Consider the following 13,511-nt stretch of genomic DNA (forward strand, 5'->3'; position numbering starts at 1 on the left):
TCTAATAGCTGGTTTCAAGGATACAACCATTAATACTCGATTTGTCAATTTTCATACTGATGTTACATGGAAGGTGACATGCAAAATTTTGTATAAATATGGTAGTGGATATTCAAGCCTAAATCACCCTTTATCATTTACTGATATTGAATCCCTAATTACCTTCATCGCTTGTGAAGGTTAAAAAAGGAGTAGGGAAATAGATCAAGGATTAGAAGATAAAGAAACATCCCAGAACAAGGATTAGAAGATGAAGAAACATCTCAACTCATCTTTATTGGAAAGGTTTGACTATTTTTTTTTACCATATTCATCATAATTTGTATTCAAATATGTTGAATTTCGTAATTTTAATAACTTAACATGCTATAAAATGTTTGTTTTTAAAAAATTGCAAAATATTGGAGGCATTGGAGTGCACCACACCATAATATAGGCATCAAATGATGAATGTTGGAGGCATCCTACATGGTGTCTATGTAGCACCAATTGTGAAAGTCAATTCAAGGCACCACAACCTTTAATCTAACAAAATTAAAAATCAAATATATATATATATATATATATATATATATATATATATATATATATATATATATATATATATATATATGTATATAAACTGAACCTGAAATTTATTTCCCAACATAAGTATCAAACCAAGGAATAGCTAAACATTGGATACAAGTGCTAAGCCGGAAGTAAGAGTTGTTGCATGTAGCTTAATCCAGGTTACCATTTTAATTCTAATCCAAACAACACAAAAGACTGAAAATCTCTAATGAAACCCAACAGAAAAAAAAAAAAAAAAAAAAAAAAAGCGTTTGGGAATTTTAACTAGTATTTAATCGACAAGGTCTAAATTTACTCTATAATCTTCAAGATATGCAAAGTCAATACCCGAACATTGATAAACCTTGAAAAATTCTAATGGAAGGATCGTTCTGGTTCGTTCTTGACTTCTTTCATCTATTCTTAAAGATAACAGAGAAATTTTCGCCTGCAAAGATGTTTTCCCCTTTCCTTCACACCACTGCAAGGTACATCAATGCAGAGATATAATCAAAAAAATGTTATAACCCAATTAGTATGTGACTAATAAGGTATACACCACGCGTAGGAATAGCCACATCAGTGCAACACCCCTCCACCACCACCAGTACACTATTTGGGTTAACCTAATTAATGCGTGTTAAAAAAATGAATACTTTGAGATCTGATGTAACCAAGTGAGGTTGATGGCTGTTTTACCTTATTAAATCCCCATTGCTTTACTCATATTAGAAGCTACTGCAGCTTTGATTCTTTCAACCGTGGACTTAATAAGACTATTAACTATTGCCACCGATCCTAGTGACAGTTTGGATGTAGGATCCGAATCTACTAAAATCTGGAATGCGATGGTGAGTAATGATCCACCAGTTCCACTAACAAGAGCTCCTCCTTCATAATCTACTGGTCCATCAGGAAGTATGGCAAAACCAGATGGAAGCAACGCAACATAATCTGGATCACCTCCATTTAATGCAACATTCATCACACCAATATCCACTGGTTCATATATAAACATATGAACCTGTAGAATCGGTTGTACTGTCTTGTAGGATGAGCATGTTGCTCTGACTTGAATTGGCACTCTACAAGATAAACAACGTGAAAGTCATATGATTAATAAATTGGAAATTGATTAAGATGTTTAATTCTAGAGCTTACATTAACACGCAGAAGGGAAACACAATTTCCTGGATCACGGCCGTTGGCAATGTGTGCGATTTCTTCAACATGCCCACAATTCGAAAGGATGTCCCACTGGATGTATAAAATAGAATTAAAGAGCTAATTTCATATGAATATATATATATATATATATATATATATATATATATATATATATATATATATATATATATATATATATATATATATATATATATATATATAAGGTTTTATATTAAAGGCTAGCTAGCTGCATAATTACCTCATTCCTAGAGTTCTCATCACGGAGAAAATTCAAAAGCTGTTTTGGGTGAACTGGTAACCAAAATGAAGTTGCAGCACTTAGCACAATACCAGAAGGCCTGCCTGGATCATCTACACTCTTTCGGGTCATTACACGCACATCATCTCCTCCACTACCAGATAAACTTGTCCATGTGTGAGCAGTCGAAGCACCAACCCCACTACAGAAGCTCAAAACCATTCTTTCTGCTAACTTCAACATACTCTTTCGCCCTTCTGGAGACGTTATAACTATAAAAAGAATGAATAGGATAATCAATAATAGATTTTATTAAACGATACTAGAAAACGTCTTTAATCAGATACTAGGAAAGATATGATTGTGAACTAGGACACTTGCCTCCGACATCTCCTGCAGGAATATTGCTAGCCATTGCACTTGCAAGTCGTTCACTTTGTCTATCTAAAGTGGCTACCCATCTTTTTGCACCAAATGCAAGACCAGAGTTTACTAGTACCTTATAGATATCATGAACGTCCCCATTATCAACTTCAACATGTTCAATCCAAGTGACCTGGAAAACAAAAACCAGACATGATTTGTGAAATCCGTTTACTTCATCAAAGCTAAAATAATACATTGATTGAAGCTAGAGAGTGTACCTTTGAGTAACCATTAGGAAGTTCTTGAATCAAGCAGCCAGAGGGCCTTCTCCTACATCTTGAAATTGACGATGAGCCCATATTATCCATGGATACATCAACAACCGCCCACGTCCCATCACCATGTTGTTTACAATACCGAACGAAATAGTTTTCTCGTGTTGGAACGAGTGGTGAAGGAATCTGATATTCAGCTCTCATCTAGACAAAAAAAGAAAAAAAAAAACTGTTTAGAACAGTATAGAAATAAATACAATTGGGGTTTCATTATATAGCTCACTACAACAAATACAAGTATACTACACTTCATTTCTCCACTATTTATCTTGACATGCAGATACAGTGATCTTTTTGATACTAAACATATGTGAAAAATACTTCCTTAAGTACTGTTACATCTAAATATACATATGTAAAAATAATAATTACTAAAGCCACATGCTGTCGCAATAGGCCTTTTGAAATTGGCTAATGAATCTGTTTCTGGGGAAAATTTCACAATGACCATTTTTACAACCTACTGCGAGTAAATATCTTAGTTGTTTATTACCAACATTCAACAAAAACCGATACTACTTGATAGCTAGGCATTGACATGTGAGTTGAATTCTTCCTCTTTAGGAGTAATTTTGTTTCTTATTGGTTTCCAAGTCTTAACGATCACGAATTAAATATCCTATTACTTTTCTTCGTACTTATCATCCTACCAATGTAAAATTACCTACTAATGTAAAATTATGACAAATATCTTTTAAACATGGGTGTATTTAGAAAAAAATACAAAGGTTTATATATTTCAGAAATTTAAATTTATATGAAAAGTTAAAAAAATATTGAATTAATAAAATTGAATTGTTTTTTCTCTTTTAAAGATAAACAAATAATTTAGATAAATAAATAAAATAAATTAATAGAGCCTTAATTTAGAAATTTAGAAATTAGAAGGTTAGTTCATTAATGAAATTGATATTTATTTATTATTACATTTATTCTAAATATTAAATTATATGGGTATGAAGACAATAGAAAGAAAAATTAGGAGGATATTTAATTTATCATACATTACCACTGTTTGGTAGCTAATTATTAGTCTTTACATTATTTTAGGATTAAACTTTGTTAGCTGATAAATATAGCCTTAGATTAATTGTTCTAATCTTCATATAATAATAAGTTAGGTGTAAGATCCATATATTATATAGATTTATTTAGAAGAAAATTAAATACCGAATTATCAAAATTAAAGTATTTTTTCTTTTATAAATTTAAATAAATAATTTACATAAATAAACAAATGAAACTAATAAGACTTTAATTTAAGAATTTTAAAATTAAAAAGTAAGGCCACTAATAAAATTGATTTTCATTTATTATTATTTTTATTGCATTTATTTAATCTAAAATACTACGTAGAATATAGTAAAATACAAAAAAAATGATATTTGAAAAAAGAAACTAATTTAAAAAAAACCATAAAATGATATATGAAAATAAAAAATTTATTTATTAGATTAGAATAATAGTTTTTATTGTCCATTGTCACTTTCTCTTAATTTACTTTTTTTTTTCAAAATTTCTATAAAATTGACATTTGTCATTTTCTCATCATATTTTTTTAAAAGTATTGATGTTGTTAATAGTTTGGTGTGTATATATATATATATATATATATATATATCATGGTTGTAGAAATTGGGATTAATCGACGAATAATCGTGGATTAATCGTTTGACGTTCTCCACCCGCCGAGGATTAGGGTATTAATCGGAAATTTATGATTTATCGGGTTTGACGAGATTAATCGGTAAATAAAACTCAACAAAAGTTAAAAAAGTCAAAAAAAAAAAAAGTCGAAAAAATGTCAAAAAAGTTAAACAAAAAAAATTCAAAGACTCAAATTTTTTTTTTTACTCGAAAATTTTCAAATTTTCAAATTACAATCTTTTTTATTTTCTAATTTTGAAGTGCTTTTTTTTCTTAAGATATATTATTATTTGATTAATTTTAATATTTTATTAATAATTTATGGTTCCCGATTAATCTCCGCCAAGACCGATTATTCCCTTAACACCAGTCGACCATCGAGCTACCGCCGAATGATTTGTACAACCTTGATATATATATATATATATATATATATATATATATATATATATATATATATATATATATATATATATATATATATATATAATAATAATAATAATAATAATAATTATTACCTTTTAGTGAACTATATTTATTTATAAATACAAATATTAAAATTAGAGTAGCCACTGTCTACTTTATATATATATATATATATATATATATATATATATATATATATATATATATATATATATATATATATATATATATATATATATATATATATATGGAAAACAAGGTTAAACTGAGAATTTAGGGTCAATTAGGGTTACAGGAAACGAGGATGACGAGAGTGATCCTGAAATTCAGGTTCAAGGTTTGGAGCTGGAAAACGAGTGTGTTATCATAGGTAATTCTTGAAATGTGTTAAATCAAGATGATATCAATTTTCTAAACCTACATAGGTTTCCTTCATTTGATTTCTTTCTTAAACATGCAAAGGTTTTGTCAATTTATCCTACACCGATGCAAGGTTTGTTGATTTTCTCTAACCATGCGTACCTTCAAATCAGTTGTCTCTTATACCTTTTAAGGTGATATTGAGCAAATGAATTCAATGAAATATGATTTGCCACTATTAGATTGTGATACCAGTTTTTCTTTATTGTAGGTTAAGATAGAGCATTAGTGACTTAAGAAAATTATGATGATTCATTGAATTCTTTTAAAGCCAAAAATCAAATCAGACTAGACTATGAAAAAGAAGGAGAAAGATTATAAAGACCTAATTCAAATTTAACTTCATTCTCCCAACATTCTACAAGCTAAAAGGTCTAAAGGAGAATACCGAAACTGCTTTTTGGCTCAAACTGTAACCCATATGGATGAAAAAAAACTTACTAATTAAAATGCATTTAAAGCACAAGTTGTTTCTATACAAATTACAAGATGAATAAAACCTTATCATTCATATTTTTTCAAAGAGAATTTCTGATGTGGAAATGATGGAAGTGAGGTATAATGAGGAACATTTGGGTTTGCTTTTGTTGTTTCATTATCAGGTTCATATTCCAATTTGAAAAACACCATACTTTATAGTTATTACCCGCACTCTCAGTGAGTTTTATGAAACCTTGTATGCTAAGGAAAAATATGAAACAAATGGTACTTTTCGATGAACTAGACACGCATATATTATAAATAAAAGGGTGAGACTTAAATAGATTCAAGGGTAAAGAAGATGACAATTCTACAAACTAAGCCAATGAAGTTCTAAATAAGAGGTCTTTGTTGTTATTGTTGGATATACCATCGTTGATGATGAATATGGGTTCTTGATTGTGATTATGCTTACCTTATATGTCGACATAAAGCATGGTTTACCACTTTAGGACCATTTCAAAAATCAATTGATTATTAAAACGGTTTTCAATGAGGATGAGATAACGGTGCTATTGGCTATCTTCAACCACGCCGTCGTAAATACAAAAGTAAAACAATACCCCCCTACTTTTCCACTTTAGTGTAATTCTTGCATAACTCGTCTCCAACCGCTCTAAACGATGGTGTACAGTAGCTTAACTCTAGAAAATCCAACATTTAAGGGCCGATATAGAGACTACAAGATTCCTAGAGATTACTTTACCTTTTTTGACCCTAAACCCTAAAATTTGATCCTGAAAGATGAATGGATTGGAAGAGCAGACATCGCTTTTATGCTTCGTTGGAATTTGTGATATTTATTGTAGTAACATGTATCGATCAATTTGATTAATAGGTCTACACTTTTAAGTCTAAGATTCGGAAGTGATTGTGAAGCATGTACTTCACAGCTTTTTTAATTTCAAATGTAATATACCCAAAAATATTTAGAATCAATTGAATTATTGCAGTGGATTCACAAGACATTGGATGACTGATTTCTTACCACTTGAAGAGCTCCATTATAATTGCCTGCCACCCCGGTTGAAAGCACTTCTAAAGTCATTGCTCTTGAAACAATGCCACAAAACACATTTGACCATTGATGCTGAAAAATCATGGTTAGATTAGGGAAGTGCTTCATAACAGATAACAAAGTTACCACAAAAAGATAGCATGCTTAGTAAATATATACCACGTCCATTAGAATTTCCACAATAGTCATATGATTCATGCTGATAACCATCGATTCCCTTGAAGCTTCAGATTTGAATCCCATTAGTTTCGGTCCAATGCCTCTAGGAAATGACCGCAGATACTCGTCTTCGCTTAAAATCTCATGAGAGTTATTTGATGTTGGAACCCACAAGGGCTCGCAAACCTGAGCCTTTCTAACTAGTTCCTCCATGGCTGTAACAGCTAGATCAATGATAGTAGGTTTCTCAGCCTCAATAGGGCCAGCTAAGGACTGAAGAAGGTCGTTTGCACCAAACATCTCACCTAGCATCCCTTGTTGTGGACTAAAACTAGCCACAGGTAATTCAAGTGAGCGAGGGGGTCCTTGAGATGATGCATCCGGGTTAGAGAGCATTGGCTTGCCAATATACTTGGCAGCAATTCCGGATATCCTATCAATCTGTTAAAAAAGCCAAAGAAATAACTTTGGTATGTTATAAAAATAGCACACACTCTGCTTAAACTTGTGAGGAAAATATTTTTTCTTAGGGTAAAATCTAACATACCTCTTCTCGTAGACGAGCATTTTCAATCTTCAACTGTTGTTCATTAAAAGACATCTCACCAATAGCAGTTGGGCCTCCACAGTTAGGACAGGTGGCATTTGCAAGGGCTTCCTTGTAACGTATGTTCTCTGCCCGGAGCTTTTCATTTTCGTTCCTCAGCTTAGAGTTATCAAAGCGTTCATGTTGAGTCTAAAAATATAAGTGCAAATACAGTCAACATTCGACTAGGTGTGTTCCATCACAAAAAAATTAATAACAAGTAATTAATGGATTGTATATACTCATTACATGAGAGGAAAAAAAAAAGTTAAAACAACTAGCTAATTAGTGTCGTTACTTATTATACATTTAGAAAATTGCAACTATTTAAACCAATTGATGTCGGATTACCAAAATTAATAAAGGATCATGGATGTATATATCATCATAAATAAATTTTCTCCATATAGGACCAACTGACTCAGATACACCCATTCAAGATTTATGTCTGTGTACGTATTATATGCTTTGAACAATATGGAAATTGCGATATTGAGCCTCTTAGCTCTAATAAACAACCAACTATATAAATTACTAAAGAGGTACATGATCATATTATAGTCACTTATGTAATTAAATTGTATAACTTAACCAAAAAAAAAGTTGTACAAATTACATAGCAAGTACTTCTTTAAACCTTATAGTACAAATTTGTGTTTTTGTGCAAGTTACTTACCTTCATTTGTGTTCTTTTGTTCTGGAACCAAAATTTAACCTGCAAAGGCTCCAAGGATAGTCTTCTTCCAAGTTCCTTTCTTTGCTTATCATCGGGATGGGGGTACTCTTTGAAAAACCTACAAGTATATGAAATAGTATAAAGGTCAACAACCAAAAAGAGTAATTCAAACTTCTCTCCTAAAAGGAGTCAAGGAAGGATTAATAACATGCACAATCTGCACTCACTTCCTTCCAAAGTTGTATTTAATACAAATAATTTTTAAGATTTCAGTAAAAAAACACGAAATTAAAGAATTTTAGCCGCTCTAAAATTTTTGTATATACACTTAGTTAATTCAGCGCACTAGATATTCTAGCTCCATTACTACATACATGAGATGGGTTCGAACCACACCCATTAGAGTGAAACCAACAAAAATGAGATATTCAAGATTAGGGTAAAAGAATGACTCACGCTTCCATTTCCTGGATTTGATGTTGAGTATGGCGATGGTAGCGTTTCTTTTTATTGGCATGTTGATTGGGATCTTGATCATCGCCTGAAACAGCTTCCATGATATCGTTCCCGAGATAGTCATCTCTATGCCTAAGACGATTATTTTCTTGGGATCTATGACTCATATCAAGATGATGATGATGATGATTTTCAATCATGTTTGGCTGAAACATCTCTCCCTTCAACGCTGCTTCTGCTCGAATTTATGAAGAGCTTAGCTTGAGGTTGATAATAAAATTTGGATAATTGGTTGTACACAACAATTTTTCGCAATATACAACAATTTGTGTATTATGTAGTTGTACAATACAAATATATAAAACACAAATTATTGTGTATGGCTAAAAACTATTAGGTATGTATGAGTGCTATAAATTTCTTAAAACAAAAAATATATAATCCATGATACATCCATTAAAAATGCATATATCCAAGCTCACGAGAAACAAATATTGTTGTAACTCTCATTAATTTTCCACAATAAAACAAAAAAAAAACTTTAAACATAAATAGAGAATAGAGAGGAGGATACGCTAATAATTAAATACAAACGAAATACACCTATATATTACATAAGAAAACATATTCTTATTTTTTGAAAAAAGTCAACTTTTAATGATTTTGAACTTTTTTTTACTCTCTCTCTCTCTCTCTCTATATATATATATATATATATATATATATATATATCCCTTCCCCCTCTCTCTAGCAAGAGAGGTATTTTGTAAGCTTTACTTTTTTGGATAAAAGGGCTTGTTAATGGTATATATATATATATATATATATATATATATATATATATATATATATATATATATATATATATATATATATATATATAAAGATGACTTTAGATGGAAAATTCTATTAATTACATTAAGACAAATATAGCAAATATAATTTTCAACCCATTAAGACCAAATGTGAGAAAATTTAGCCCCAAAATAAATAGAACATACATCAGTTGAAAATAAAATATATCCAAAACCTCCGTATTCATTTCAATTTCATACCCTATCTTTTCTTTCAATGTGGAACATCGTAGAAAATAATTAGTTTATCGCTAACAAAAGTGGAGAAGATCAACTTACTGGTTTTTTCTTGTGATGCTTAAAGTGAAAGATCTAGTATTCGAGGGAGAGAACAATACAAATGGAAAACCACTTTCAAGATAGTAAAAGAGTAATTTCAGACGGTGTTGGAATGAAAATCACCTAATTTATTATGAAAAAAAGTCTTAGAGAGAAAAATAGTGAGAGAGAGAGAGAGGAGGTAACAAAAGGAAGAGGTTAGAGGATTGAAGAGATGACAACCAAAGGAGTTAATGCAAAGGTATTGAGAGCATGTGCATATGCATTAATTATAGAGGATTGAAGTTATAAATGTTTGGAGAGAGAGAGAGAGTGAGTGAGTGAAGAGAGAGAGAGAGAGAGAGAGAGAGAGAGAGAGAGAAACAGAGGTTGTAGGACCTACGAGGCGGGCCAATCAGACCGATGACCCGTAGAGCAATCCGGATGGGTTGTAGGTCCTACGAGGTGATCCAGTCAGGCTGGTTGCTCAGATTTGTATGCTTATTTGCTATGTGGTGTGCTGGTACTTTGGGGGATATTGATTTATTGCTTTTGAAACAATGACTCTTTTTGTAAAAAAATGTTGGTTAATGGTTGATTTTGAAAATTTTAAATTTCTTTATTTTTGGAGTGTTACAAGTTGGTATTTGAGCCTTGGTTTGAGAGAACTGGATGAACATTCGTGTGAATCCATAATCAAACTAGAGAATTGCAAAAGTTTTTAAATTATTTTCAAAAGTTTTTTCAAAAAACATCCAAGGAAGGATGCGATGTGTACGATCAGTCGAAGTAAGAAAGTATACCACAAGTTACCCACACTGTTATTTGTTATGATATGGTAGAACGACATACTATTTGTAGGATAGGGATCTTCAAGAATCACATGATAGAATTGCTTGTTGTATGATGCCTTATTTCCTATGGATTTTTCTTGTTTATTCTTGTAGAACTCTTTCAGGTGGAGTGAATTAACTATTAATTGAATACTTTAAGTCGCATGCTGCATGGGTTAAATAATTTTAAAATGAAGGATTTGGTCCTATTGTGCAGCTCTTGTTCGAGTCCAACCATTATGGGGTTGAATCTTTTAATCTAAGATAATTTCAGTTATGTTGCATGTGATTGTATTCATGCAGTAGTTAACTCGCATCAATAGGTGTCATTTGACAGTTGATAGTAGGGTGATGTGTGGATCCTAGGATATCCTAGCGAGTATGTAGTACCAGTGATGTGATTATTATTAGCAAGTATTGGAATTTCTACGGATGGGTTATATATAAGCAGCCGACCAGTTCAGGAATGTCTAGACTTTCTCTAAGGAGTGAGAATAGGATGTATTCATATTCTAATGTGTGTTGTTAGGGTTGTTGTGATGATTTTCTATGACAAATGTACGTAGGTGTGGAAGGTAGTATGGGCCCGTACTACCGGAAGCACAAGACTCATACGCGTAATAGGGAAGTCACTTCCCTTAGGGTTTCGTTATTTAGAATAGCTCATATGTTATGAAATGCAACTTATCTGATATTTTCTTGTTTATTTTCAGTATGGTGTTCACGAGGCTTTCCTGGATCATGAGCAGGAGCGAGTGGCCATGATAGGTCGTGCTTGATGGAGGAAGAGATTAGGGAATTCATTTCTTTTGAGGTTGTGACTATTATCTGAGGTTAGATATGGGAGCTACTCGGATCTATCAAGACTGTTATGATTGAGTACTTTGGTGACCGTTACGTTGCACTATCTGAGGTTGTTGTTGTTGCAGCTAACACGACCATTATGGTCATTGGGTTTTGTGGAGATCAAGGCTTCTAGTACCGAGACTTCGACAATACGAAGCCCTAGTGTTCGATGGGGTTTAGGATCTGATCAATGCTATGAGGTTATTGTCTAATGTCGAGGGATATTTCTTTACTTTCTCTTACCCAGCCGAGCAGAAGGTCAATTAAGCCTTGAACCTTCTTTGGTTGGGGGAAAAAGATTGGTTTGAGGTTGGTTAATAGCTCTTACACTCTAGAGCATAGGGCTACTATATCATGGGAGTAATTCTCTGAGATGTTCCGTACGAGATATGTTCCATTGGTTGAGAGGGAGAGATTGGCCGAGTAGTATTTGGATTTGAGGCAGGGGATTGAGTCGGTTACGGAGATAACCAAGATGTTTACTGAGTGATCATTGTTTTGTCCTGAGTTTGATGCTTCTGAGACATCTCCGATGACCCGGTACTTGAGCATGCTCAAGATGGACATCTATCGATTTGTGTCAACTGAACGTTATGGTGAACTTGTAGAGCTACAAAAGTGCCGCTAGGAGGCGAGAAATTGAGTTGGAGCTCCATAAGAGGGTGAGGAGGTAAGATTTGGTGCAGTCACAACTTGCGGCGAAGGTGTTCAAGGACGTTGATGTAAGATCTGGGAGTCAGAGGGGCCAAACTTGTGGGATGTTTCGCAAGTTTATTGAGCGTCCTTGTCGGTCTACTTTAGGGTGCCAAAAATGTGGTAGGGAGGGGCATTACGCCAAGGATTGTCACCAGTAGGTTGACACACCGACCACCAGGATTTGCTATCACTATGAGCATGTTGGCCATATTAACGCCAACGCTCCTTTACTCACTGCATAACCGGTGCAGGCCCTAGTGCCAGCTAATTTGAGGATCACCGATGGGCACCAGGGTAGGGCGGAGACCCTGAGGTTTCGAGGTTGCTACTGGTTTGTTTCCATTTATCATTTTGTCAATTATTTTTTGGTGTTCCTATGTTCATGTTTTTGATAGGTACATTCTTAGTGAATTCTTTGCCAACTCCTGTGTTATACAACTCGGGTACGAATCGGTCCTTTGTATCTCAGTCTTTTAGTAGGGATTTCATTATGACCCTTAATGAGTTGGAATCTCTGTTGCGGGTTTCTATCGCCAACAAAAATGGAATATATGCATCCATAGTGTATCAGGGTTGTGTCTTGGAGATCTTCAGGGTGCCTAATCCAATTCATTTGATTCCTATCCTCCTAGGGGATGTATGCATGATAGTATGGATAGATTGGCTGAGCATATTTGGTGTTATAATAGACTATGAGGGTCAGCTAGTGCTAGTTCCAACCCTAAGTTGGGGAGTATTGGTCATCTATGGAGAGGGTACCATGATCGGGTAAGGGTTTTATTAAACGATGAGCGCTCGATAGTAAATTCAACATGGTTGTATGGGTTACCTTTCCTATGTGGTTGATACACGAGTTGTGGAGCAGACATCGGTTTTTAGATGTGGCGATTGTTAGGGAGTTTGCTGATATGTTTTCGGATGAGTTTCCCGGTGTGCCTCCCGAGAGGTTTGTTGAGTTCAGGATTGATTTAGTGTTTGGTGCGGCTCTGATTGCAAAGGCACTATACCATTTGTCACCACTTGAGATGCAGAAGTTGTCCTCTCAGCATTAGGAGTTATTAGGAAAGTTGTTCATTAGACCGAGAATTTTATCGTGCAGAGCATCAATATTGTTTGACAAGAAGATGGATGGTTCGCACCGGATATGCAATGATTACTGGGTGTTGAACAAGTTGTTAGTGAAGAATTGTTATCCCCTAAGAAAACAGCCCTTTAATGACGCACAAACAATGACACTCGCTGATAGTGGACATGCATTTGTGTGTGCCCTAAAAAATAATGTCAGTTTTGCAAAATTTGAAGGATAGCGGACACGCATTTGTGCGTGCCCTAAAATTAGTGTCAGAAAAAGAAAAAAAGGAAATGCAGAGGGAACCTTTCATAAAATGTGTGTTGTCCAAGTCTGTCGCTTTATAATTTTTTAATGAAACACGCGTTTTTTAAGGCGGGATTTCACCCTGCCTGTTGGATCCCAAAA

At 33.4% G+C, this 13,511-nt stretch overlaps 1 pseudogene; it reads right to left on the reverse strand.

Moving 5' to 3' along the window:
* Positions 1-1,255: 1,255 nt before the first annotated feature.
* Positions 1,256-8,762, reverse strand: LOC145006697 (homeobox-leucine zipper protein MERISTEM L1-like; annotated as a pseudogene).
* Between the last annotated feature and the right edge of the window lie 4,749 nt (positions 8,763-13,511).

Source organism: Lactuca saligna, chromosome 7 (assembly GCF_052625555.1).
Source record: "Lactuca saligna cultivar CGN05327 chromosome 7, ASM5262555v1, whole genome shotgun sequence".
Taxonomy (NCBI): Eukaryota; Viridiplantae; Streptophyta; class Magnoliopsida; order Asterales; family Asteraceae; genus Lactuca; species Lactuca saligna.